Genomic DNA, 12,465 nt, shown 5'->3' with positions numbered 1-12,465 from the left:
ACAAATATCAACACAGCACAGTCTCACAACTTGTAATCATTTGCAGACTTTAAAAACCAAAAAGCAGGGACTTCCCTGGTGGTCCAGTGGTTAAGACTTCACCTTCCAATGCAGGGGTGCGGGTTCAATCCCTGGCTGGGGAGCTAAGAACCCACATGCCTCATGGCCAAAAAACCAAAACATAAAACAGAAACGATATTGTAACAAATTCAATAAAGACTTTTAAAAAAAAATGGTCCACATCAAACAAAACAAAACAAAACAAAAAAACAAAATTCATGTAAAAATAATCCTAGCAAAACATAATTATTACTAAACAGAGTATAGACATATCACAAGTGGCTATCAATTTTATAGAATTAAAGATGTTTTGAAAGGAAAAGTTCTCAAAAATCTGACTTTGAAAACTATAAAATCAAATGCAAGACAGAAGTGTTAAATAAGGAGAGAGAGAGAGAGGGAAAGAGAAGGAGAAAGAGGAACAAGACACACAAGGAGAGAGAAAGGAAAAGGATCATGGCTACTACTTAGTTATACTCAAAGATTTGTTGGTTAACTAACTAATATGAAAAGAAAAAATATAACACTTATAGAGAAAATTTTAATATGTTGAATGAGCATGTCTTTAAATCTTGATAACCAAGTTTATGAGGTAATAATTTTTTTTAAACCACTAAGAGGAAAATTAACAAGATTTTATCCACTTTATTTTCCTTTATTCAGAAAGAAAAATATCATGAGACTAATCATAATCAAAAATGTCATAAAGTGGAAGAACTGTATCATATTTTAAGAACAAACTTTTGTGTGAAATTTGCTAAAGTTATTCTATTCTCAAATATATTGAAGTAGTCAGAAGATATGCATTTAATTGAAGTTACTGAGACAATGGCACTGTAACTGTAGCTTAGTGTTCCAATATCAAGAAAAACTTAACCTACTGAAAATATACATGCCCCATAACACACTCCTTTCCTAGAAAAATAAAACAACAATAGTAAAAGAGATGTTGATTTTGACTTCTAATTAGGAAAGTTACTGTATAATTTTGTATTTTACAAAAAGTAATTGAATTTTAAAATAAAATATATTCATATATTCTCTGAAATCACAAATCTTTAGCATTCACATAAAAACTAACATTACAAAAGCAATTAATAAAAAGGATTTTCAGAGGAGCAAATAAATAAATAAATATTAAACAAGCTTGCTTTCATATCAAATTTCTTTTATTTCCACACTTTATCAATGGTATCACATTGCCAGTGAAATAGGTTTTGTAGTTCATATAATTTCTGCACACAGAAACATAATACTCTGCAGAAAAGTAGGTACTAATTTTTAATACATTTTCTAAGGTGAAATTACTTCAGGGAAATTTCATGTCAGTTGACAGAATGTTCCAGGATGAAGCTCAGGGAATGCCTGAATCTACATATGCTAAATGAACCATAAAATGCAATCTTTGAATTATGTTTGCTTAGGAAGTCACCAAGAGCATTTTATTTTATTTTATTTACATGATTCATAACAAGAAACTTTATTGAATTAACAAATTTAAAAATGGATCACTTAATTTAAAAGTGGGACTATTTTAATTTTATTCTTATTAAATTCATTCTTTCAAAAATGCATGTTATTTTTCAAATGATAAAAGGTTACTCTGTGACCTGACAAAGTAGAGGTGGGATGGGCCAATTCCTCTATGTGGGGTCTGAACATGGACTTTTAGATGTTCTTTTTCTATTACATCAAACTGACCTGCAGTAAGCAGTGGAGAAGAGGGAGCGAAGGGGAGTGCAAAGCAGATACTCAGATCTCTCTATAGAGGTTTGAGAGTGCAGACGGAGCACAATGAAACGTGGACTTTGTAACAGTGGCCTTAAGATGTGCTAGACCAAGTGTGAAAACCATTTTTTCTTATTCCTAACAAAACAGATGGCACACACTTAACTGTAAGGTCCTTCCTGCAAATGAGCTGTGTTACAGCCCACGTATTAGTCTCATTCTTGTGTGACAGAAAGAGAGTCAGGACAGAAATGTGCTCCATTAGTCTCCATACGGAAAGGCCACAGCATTAATGATTTATATAAACCTTAAAGTCCTTGGTCAGCACAGATTTCCAAATCAAAGTTAAGTCATGAACTGTTTATAAGAACAACACTATCCTAAAATGCTAACATTTTCTTCCCAGCATGTCTTCCTACAAAACGAAAAAACGGTCAAAAGTTTTCATTCTTTTCCTGAGCTAGGATTTAGGAAAAACCTACTAAACTACAACAGTGTTCTGCAAAAGTAAAATACACTACAAAGTCAAACAGGTAAATAAACAACAAACCAAATTGATTTCAACAAAGTCAAGTCATGTTTCCAAAAGTAAAATCTATTACGAACAAGGAATAAACATGTACAAGAAATTACAAGAAATGAGGATCACAGTTAGTTACAAATGCAAAATAATAACTAATTATCCCAGACTTTGAACATAATAATTAAAATCAATTTCATATGCTAGTTAAAATATTATGCACAATTTAGATAAGCTGGTCAAGTATTATATGAATATAAACCATGTTTGATAAACTTATAATTACATTACCTTTTCTTCTCTTTTAATATTTGCAGGTACATGCCAATATAGGAAAAAAAATGTAATTTCCATTTGTGTATTAACTGAGAAGAATAACATTTTTACTGTGTATGTTTCAGATTGTAAAAAAGTTAAGGTACATTTTCCTTTAAGAAGGAAAAAAAAAGTTAAAAGTAAACTGCCAAAAGTTTAATATCAACTTACTTATAAAAATGGAAAAAAAAAAGTTTTGAAACAGATACCAAACAATTATCATGTGGTCTCCTTACTGCTCTGAAACTACAGAAGGCATTTAAGGAAGGGATCCTATGTGAAAAACAGAGACTAACCCAAGGGATATATGTTACTTTAAAAATCTGATTTGCAGTAAAACTAGTTGGTTGGCCTAGTCTTAAAGCTAATTACAAAATCCATTTTCTTAATAGTCCAGGTGTTTTGCCAATTCTTCCAACTCATCAGAACTTCCACCGGTTTCCACACTAGTTGCAGACAACAAACGTTGTCATCGGTTCATCAGCACTCCGCGTTCGGACCTGTGTGTTTAAGTGCAGTACTTCTTGCATTTGCCACTTGTGAACAAGTCTGTCTGGGTTCCACCTGTCTTGACCATCTGATGCTCTCTGATGGATTCTTTGGTCAAAGTTTTCTGCACCTCTTTGAGCTCATGGCTGGACATCTCCTCTGCAGTCATTCTAGCAAATAAGTCAGGAGGAATATTCCCACACAGCACATTTTTCCTTCAATTTGGATTCTTAGCATCCTTAAGATTTGATATCCTACTTCATACTCTATTTTTGTATTTCATGTCCGTATTCCTTATTTCTTGATAGATAGCTTCCTCGATTTGAGATCCTAATTCTTCCTCATCAGCTGCAATAGCGATGTAGTCATCTCCCGTTCGGAGAGCCGCAGCGATCATCTCCCTACACTTTAACCGCACAGAATCAGAAGCGCTTGGTGCCCGAGGAAAAGATGAAACGTAAGTGTCTTGGGTATTTGTCTCATCCTTTCTGCTGCTTACATTGCTACTGGAGCTACATTCTTCTCTTGCTTCAGGGCTATTCTGTGATGTAACTGCAGTATCTTTTTTCTTTTCTTCAGAGTCTTTATCTGTTGATGGTCCATCTAATAACTTTTTCCAGGATTTGATGAGGGACTTTGCTAAAGACGTAACTTCTTCATCTGTGCTCTGCTTGCAAATAGCATTCACCGACATTCCGATTCTTGTGGACTGTAATAATTCCAAGGTCATGGGAATATTCTTAAGCTCCCTCAGTAAATCCAGTGCTCCAGCCGCGTTCTTATTCTGCACCATATTGTCCATCTTCTTGGCAATGCGGACCACCTCGTCCTCCATGGCTCCGGCAGCCCTGCCCCACGCCGGGCCACGGGGGACGGGAAGCGAGCGGAGCTGGCGGGGCAGCGGGTGAGTCCAGGCGTCGGCGAGGGCCCTCAGCAGGCCTGACGGAGGCGCTTCCTCACTCCACCAAGAGCATTTTAGTTTCACTTTATCTTATTTTAAACTATAGATTCTGTTTATATGATGCCTATTACCATTCTTTCCTGCCTTCTGAGGCAAGAATAAGATTTTCCATTGTAATCATCTTCTATTTTACTTCCCGTAGTGGGTAGTAACAGTGAATATATGAAGTATAATTAAAAAAAAAAAGAAAAAGTGTTCATATGATAATAGAGTAAAAACAAAGGAAATAATGACTGTGCAGATCAAAACACTCACTATGCTAGCTGAAGTTAGAATATAAAAGTGAGCACTGACTGGATTGACGTCGCTAAAAATGGTGGAGTCTGCAACTCTAGGGCTCTGTCCCTCCACAGACACAACTAAAACGCTAGCCAAAATTCTCAGAATCAACTTTTGCGGACTGTAATCTAGTCAGAAAGTACAGGAACCAGGGGAAAGCTTAAGGAAAAAAGAAGCTGCTGCATTGTGAGGTAAGTGCTCTATGGCATTTAAAAAATATCTACAATATTTCTTTCTAAAATATATATGGAAAATCAAAGGAACTAAAATAGCTAAAACAACTTTCAGAAAGAAGAATTAAGTGAGAGAAATAAGTTTTCCTGATTCCAAGACTTTTTACATAGGTACAGGAATCAAGAAAGACACGTTCACACAGAAACTTGTGCACTAATGTTTATAAAAGCTTTATTCATAATAGTCAAAAATTGGAAACAAACCAATATCCTTCAACTGATAAAAGTTTAAAAAACTATGGGGCATCCGTACCATGGCATTCTACTCAACAGTATAAAAGGAAATGATTATTGACACAACCACCAACCTAAAGGAATCTCCAGAGTCTTATACAGAATAAAAAAGCTAATTCCCACAGGTATTAATACAAGTTACATCCCATATGGGATCATTTATAAAACACCCTTGAAATGACAAAATTAAGAAGAAGGTGAATGAGGAGAGAAGTGGGTGAGGCTATAAGAGGACAATATGAAGGAGCTTTGTAGTTACAATTTAGGTAAAATGTAGACACAAAAGTTCTGTGTATTATTTATTACAACTACATGTGAACCTATGTTTATCTCAAAATAAAAAAGTTTAGTTAGAGAAAAGCAGGGATACTTGGTGCATCTCACTGATACTCAGATGGCAGATTACTCATATGTAATTTGTCATATTTAGGCAAAAAAGTTCTAGGTTAGCCGAGCAGAAATCTCTTTATAGACTATTGCTCAGTTTCCAGACATATGACAATTTATAGACAGTCCACAGTTACTTCGAGGAAGGATTCTACATCTCAGCCACAGTAGCATACCATGAATATTACTCCAGGATTATTCCAGAGGAACTTTGAAACAGCTACTGGAGTAACTTTGCACAGAAACAAGAAATAGCTGAAATTTCTGAGAGGTTTTTTGTTTTGTTTGTTTCTTTGTTTGTTTTTGAGATACTGTTTTTGACTGACTCTAATTCATGGTACCCTGAAAAATGACTATGGCCCATTAAAAGAGAACTTACTGAATTCAGCTTTCAAAGGGAGTGTTGACTTAAATTTGCCTCATCGTCTATTCCTGGACCACAGATTTATCTGATGGTTATTCTCCTTTCACAGAATATATAATCAAAATACTCGGTAACTGGTGGAATTCCTGCATCTATTCCCTGACCGCAAAAATGGCAGGAAGGGACAAATAAAAACCCAGAGAAATGCCTCCCTCAACCAAGATAATAAACAAAAGCAATTCTACATTCATGGAGCTGATTGAAGAGTTTAGTACTATGAGGAAATTTTTGAAAATTGCAGGAGTGATCAATACCTATTCAACATGATTTTGCTAGCATGAAAAACAGGTAAGTTGTGGAGAAAGCTTTTTATTGATAATCTATTTGATAATCTAGCATCAAGACATCTTCATTAGGTGATGCTAATTTCACCTTCAATTATGAAGGTTGTATATTTACCATAGCCAATAAGAGCAGAATTAATGAATCTGGAATTCAGTTGTCTATTTTTTTCCTTATCGCTATTAACAAAGGAAGTCAGAAGTCATTTGTTTCTATGTAGAAAGGACAAGAGTATGTCTTGATATATTTGTCTCAACGGTATGTCAAGTCTGCTTCCTGTGATAATACAGTCCAAAGGGATCTTGATTATCATGATATTCCACAGAAAATTATGCAAGTCTATTTCATTGATGAGATTATGCTAATTCCTAGAGAGTAGGAAATAGGAAACACTTTTAACTGCCCTACTAAAATACATATCTGACAGAGGATCAGAGATAATCCTCAGGAAACTATGGCAGCTTGACACATTAAGTTACGAAGGCTCCAGTGGTTTGAAGTATGTTGCAATATTACTTCTAGAGTGAGAGACAAGTTGATGAATCTTGCACTGCCCACCATGAAAAAGAGGCTCTTTTTGGATTTTGATGGCAATATATATCACATTTGGAATAACATGTAAGGCTGTCAGCTTTAAAGGTGTATTAAGAAGGAAAAGGTACTTTTTCATTTGTTTCAGCTTGAGTGCTAGTTATTCTACCACATGTGTTATGCAATATAATGACCCAATATTTTCCAGACATGTTTGTTCCTGATAGGGATGTTCTATTAGCCTCTGTCAAGCTCCCAAAATGAGAATCCAGCTCAAACACCTAGAATTCTACATTTCTGCAATGCTCACTACTATAAAAAAACTATTTTTTATTGGAAAACCAGTTCTCAGTTTGTTCCTAGGCTCTTGGAAGGACTAAACATGTGACTGAGGGACACCAAATGGGTACCCCAAGTGGGAATTATTGATCCATCAAACCATGAAATTAGACACAAACACCATCCTTCCACTCTAAATTTTAAGTGATACGTATGAGACCAAACCAAAGCTTGTTCCCAGAACAAGCTTTTGTAAATTGTACAAAAAGGTATAAAATACTCATGGTACCTGCTGCTACTACCTCAATGCCTCTTCCCTATCTCAACCTCATCACATCATGTGGCTACAGCTCCTATTAGATAACCCTCCTTGTAGAGCTACCATCTCTGCTTTTAGATACAGTTTTTCTCATTGTCTCATCAGGCCTAAATGTAATTGTTCTTCATAGCCCCCAGCCCTGAGGTATGGCACCATCATGTTTGGTTCCTTATATTCTACATTCTACACATTTTTGCAAAGTATTAAATACCCTTAAAAATATTAACTTTGAATGTTCAAACTGTTTCTTGCCATTATCAGTTGGATAAAAGGGGAAGTATTGAATATTTTCCCTTTACTTAAAAGAGTTATAAAAGAATTTCACTGCAAGTGCTAGCCACTACAACCATAGAAGAAAATAAACACACACACACACACACACACACACAAAGAATGGCAAGAATGAAATAATGCCATTTGCAATAAGGCAGAAGGAGAAAGACAAATACTATATATCACTTATATGTGGAATCTAAAATATGACACAAATGAACATATATATGAAACAGAAACAGACTCACAGACATAGAGAACAGACTCGTGGTTGCCAAGGGTGGTGGTGGGAGGGAATGACTTAGAGTTTGGGATTAGCAGATGCTAACTAGTATATATAGGATGGATAAACAACAAGGTACTACTGTATAGCACAGGGAACTATATTCAATATCCTATGATAAATCATAATGGAAAAGAATATATATGTATATATATATATATATATATATATATATATACAACTGAGCCACTTTGCTGTACAGCAGAAATTAACACATTGTAAATCAACTATACTTCAATAAAACTTAAAATAATAAAAATAAAATGAAAACAAAACAAAATAAAACCTATGGGGATATTAGTGGCATAAAAACATGTTTAGACAATGAATTCAGGGATAATGCATTGTGCCTTAGAAACTACTTTTCAATTACAAATAATACTTAATGTAGAGTTAAAAATAAAATAAAACAACCCAAAAAAGCATTCATCAACTGTAAAGTAAGTCTCCTTCCTACCCCAGACCACAGTTATCTGTCTCTGTTCCCAAAATAAACTGCTGTTGAGAGTTAAAAAAAAAAAGATTGGCAAGGAATAAAAATAAAGTGTCATTATTACAGATATATGACTGTGTATTTATTTACACAGTGCAAAAGAACATACAACTCATTACTGGAATTATTCAAATCAATTAGCAAATACAAAGACAATATATGTAAATCAGTTGCTTTCAACTGATATATATGCTTTCAACAAACAGAAAATTAAAAATTACTATAGCATTAAAATTATCAGGTAAATATGAATGAATCTAATAAGTCATCCAAGATCTTCAGGTATTACAATAATATATTATTGATCTTCATTGAAGAAAGCCTATATAAATGAAGAACAAACTATTATTAATTGCAAGGCCAACTATTGTAAAAATGTCAATTTCTCCCAAATGGATATTTATATTTAGTGCATTCCATTCAGAAATACCAAGGTTTCTTGTAGACCTGAAAAAACTTTCCTACACTCTATGTGAAAACACAAAGACCAAGAAATGCCAAGATGCATTTGATGAGGCACAAGTTATAGGATTTGGCTGTACTTGGTATTAAGATTTAATGTATGTTTTGTATAACTTTAAGTGAAGTATAAACTATAAAAATATTAAATCACTATGTTGTATATCTGAAACTAATATAACACTGTAAATCAACTATATTTCAATAATAAGTAAATAAAATATTTAATGTCATGTTAAATTAGCAAAACCAGTTTGCTATTGGTTTAAATATAGTAGAATATATTAATATATACTATATATCTATGTTTACATCTATATCCATATGATATATTTGCAGATAAATATACGTTATACATACATACATGCATACATACACTTGCTTTATGAAAAATGACACTGCTGATGAGTGCAACAGGACTATTTAATATACAGCACTGAAATATCCAATTAACTATATAGAAAATAAGCCGTACCTTACAAAAATCTATTTCAAGTGGATTGTAATTATAATTGTGAATAGCACAATGATAAAAGTTGTAGAATGTAATTTAGCAAAATATCTTCATTGCCAAATGGGAAATAAATGATTTATTAAATATGACATAAAATGAGTAATCATAAAGGGCTATATTAAATTATGAAATCTGTTTATTTTAATTTCTATTCAGAGAATGAGAGAGAAGTCATGAACTAAGGGAAGAAATTTGAACCATACATAATTTTACCTAGAATAAAAATGTTAAAAATTCTGGATAAAGGGATAGGGTATACTCAAGGGAACAATAATTAGAGTGATTGAAAACTTCTCAACAACAATAAAAGCAATGGAAGTGAGACAACAATGGCAGAATATCTTTCATGAATAGAAAATTAATAAACAGCAACAAAACTTCCATAACCAGTGAAAATACTCATCAAGAATGAATGTGAAATAATGATATTTTCAAACAATAGCAAAAACAGAATTCGTCACCACTGGTTCTCTTTAAAAAAAATACTAACAGTTATTCTTCAGGTAGACTAAAGCTAACCCTAGGAGGAAGTTCAGTGATGCAGTAAGAAATGAACGACAACAAAAATCCTAAACATATGCATAAATATAAATTACATTGTCATAGAAAATAATGTCTTCTTCAGTAGTTCATGGTTTATCAAAATACATGATGGCAATGGTCACGAATCAAGAGAAGAATAAATAGGCTTGAAATGTTCTAAAAGTTTCGAATTATCATGAAAAAAGGAAATATAACTATCAAGTTAAAATATTCTAGACTAAGCACTGAAATTGTAAAATAATGCATAAAAATGCTGAGAAAAAAGAAATATTCCACTATAAAAATTACATAGTTAAATCTAAATAGATTTTTAAAAGTAGGGAATAAAAAGTAACATAGAACAGGCAGGACAGGTATTGAAAGCAAATAGGGAGATAATAGATTTAAACCAAATATGTCTGTAATTGGAATAAATGCTCCAAATAAAAGACAAATATCCTGAGGCTGGAATTTTAATATTCCCATATATGTTCCTTACATGTGATATATCTACAATATAAAGATATTCTAAGAGTAAAATAAATAGAAGGAAATATTTACTATGCAAGCACTAATCCAAAAAGGAGGTGTAACCATATTAATGTCAGACGGGGTTGACTTTAAGGAGAAAGTGCTATCAGAGTTGCAAATCAACCTTTCAGAATGATAAAAGGTATAGCTCATCAAAAAACAATAACAATTAAAAGTTGGTATGCAACTAATAAAAGCCTTCCATTAAAATAGTAAAAAGGCAAATACAATGTGAAAAGAGATGTTTGCAACAGATGCATTCAACTAAGGCTCATCCCAAATATATAAATAAATCCTACAAATCTATAATAAAAAGACAAGGATTAAAAAAGAATAAAAGTTTGCAAGACACTTGACGAGAAGATATTCACAAAATGAGATATGTGTATTAGTTTCATATCCTGCTACTTTACCAAATTCATTGATTAGCTGTAGTAGTTTTCTAGTAGCATCTTTAGGGTTCTCTAGTTATAATATCATATCATCTTCAAAAAGTGACAGTTTTACTTCTTTTCTGATTTGGATTCCTTCTATTTCTTTTTCATCTCTGATTGCTATGGCTAAAACTTCCAAAATTATGTTGAATAATAATGGGAACAGTAGGTAAACTTGTCTTGTTCCTGATCTTAGTGGAAATGGTTTCAGTTTTTCACCATTGAGAATGATGCTGGCTGTGGGTTTGTCATATATTGCCTTTATTATGTTGAGGTAAGTTCCCTCTATGCCCACTTTCTGAAGAATTTTTATCATAAATGGGTGTTGAATTTTGTCAAAAGCTTTTTCTGCATCTGAGATGATCATATAGTTTTTCTCCTTCAATTTGTTAATATGGTGTATCACATTGATTGATTTGTGTATATTGAAGAATCCTTGCATTCCTGGGATAAATCCCACTTGGTCATGGTGTATGATCCTTTTAATGTGCTGCTGGATTCTGTTTGCTTGTATTTTGTTGAGGATTTTTGCATCTATGTTCATCAGTGATATTGTCCTGTAGTTTTCTTTTTTTCTGACATCGTTGTCTGGTTATGGTATCAGGGTGATGGTAGCCTTGTAGAATGAATTTGGGAGTGTTCTTTCCTCTGCTATATTTTGGAAGAGTTTGAGAAGGATAGGTGTTAGCTCTTCTCTAAATGTTTAATAGAATTCATCTGTGAATCCATCAGGTCCTGGGCTTTTGTTTGTTGGAAGATTTTTAATCACAGTTTCAATTTCAGCACTTGTGATTGGTCTGTTTATATTTTCTATTTATTCCTGGTTCAGTCTCAGAAGGTTGTGCTTTTCTAAGAATGTGTCCATTTCTTCTAGGTTGTCCATTTTATTGACATATATTTGCTTGTAGTAATCTTTCATGATCCTTTTTATTTCTGCAGTGTCAGTTGTTACTTCTCCTTTCTCTTACATTCCTATACACTAATGATGAAAAATCTGAAAGAGAAATTAAGGTAACACTCCCATTTACCACTGCAACAAAAAGAATAAAATATCTAGGATAAACCTACCTAAGGAGACCAAAGACCTGTATGCAGAAAACTATAAGACAGTGATGAAAGAAATTAAAGACAATACAAACAGATGGAGAGATATACCATGTTCTTGGGTTGGAAGAATCAACATTGTGAAAATGACTATATGATCCAAAGCAATCTACAGATTCAGTGCAATCCCTATCAAACTACCGATGGCATTTTTCACAGAACTAGAACAAAAAAATCTCACAATTTTTATGGAAACACAAAAGACCCCGAATAACCAAAGCAACCTTGAGGAAGGAAAATGGAGCTTGAGGAATCAGGGTCCCTGACTTCAGACTATACTACAAAGCTACAGTACTCACGACAGTATGGTACTGACACAAAAACAGAAATATAGATCAAGGGACAGAAGAGAAAGCCAAGATATAAACCCACGCACATATGGTCATCTTATCTTTGATGAAGGAGGCAACAGTGTACAATAGAGAATAGACAGCCTCTTCAATAAGTGGTGCTGGGAAAACTGGACAGCTACATATAAAAGAATGAAATTAGAACACTCCCTAATACCATATACAAAAATAAACTCAAAATGGATTAAAGACCTAAATGTAAGAATGGACACTATAAAACTCTTAGAGGAAAACATAGGAAGAACACTCTTTGACATAAATCACAACAAGATCTTTTTGATCTACCTCCTAGAGTAATGGAAGTAAAAACAAAAATAAACAAATGGGACCTAATGAAACATAAAATCTTTTTCACAGCAAAGGAAACTATAAACAAGACGAAAAGACAACCCTCAGAATGGGAGAAAATATTTGCAAATGAAGCAACTGACAAAGGATTAATCTCCAAAATAATCAAGCAG

At 33.3% G+C, this 12,465-nt stretch overlaps 1 pseudogene; it reads right to left on the bottom strand.

Moving 5' to 3' along the window:
* Nucleotides 1–2,342: 2,342 nt before the first annotated feature.
* On the bottom strand, nucleotides 2,343–4,076 carry LOC101272294 (transcription elongation factor A protein 1-like; annotated as a pseudogene).
* Between the last annotated feature and the right edge of the window lie 8,389 nt (nucleotides 4,077–12,465).

This window comes from Orcinus orca, chromosome 5 (genome assembly GCF_937001465.1).
Source record: "Orcinus orca chromosome 5, mOrcOrc1.1, whole genome shotgun sequence".
Taxonomy (NCBI): Eukaryota; Metazoa; Chordata; class Mammalia; order Artiodactyla; family Delphinidae; genus Orcinus; species Orcinus orca.
This window is presented reverse-complemented; position numbering and strand designations above follow the sequence as displayed.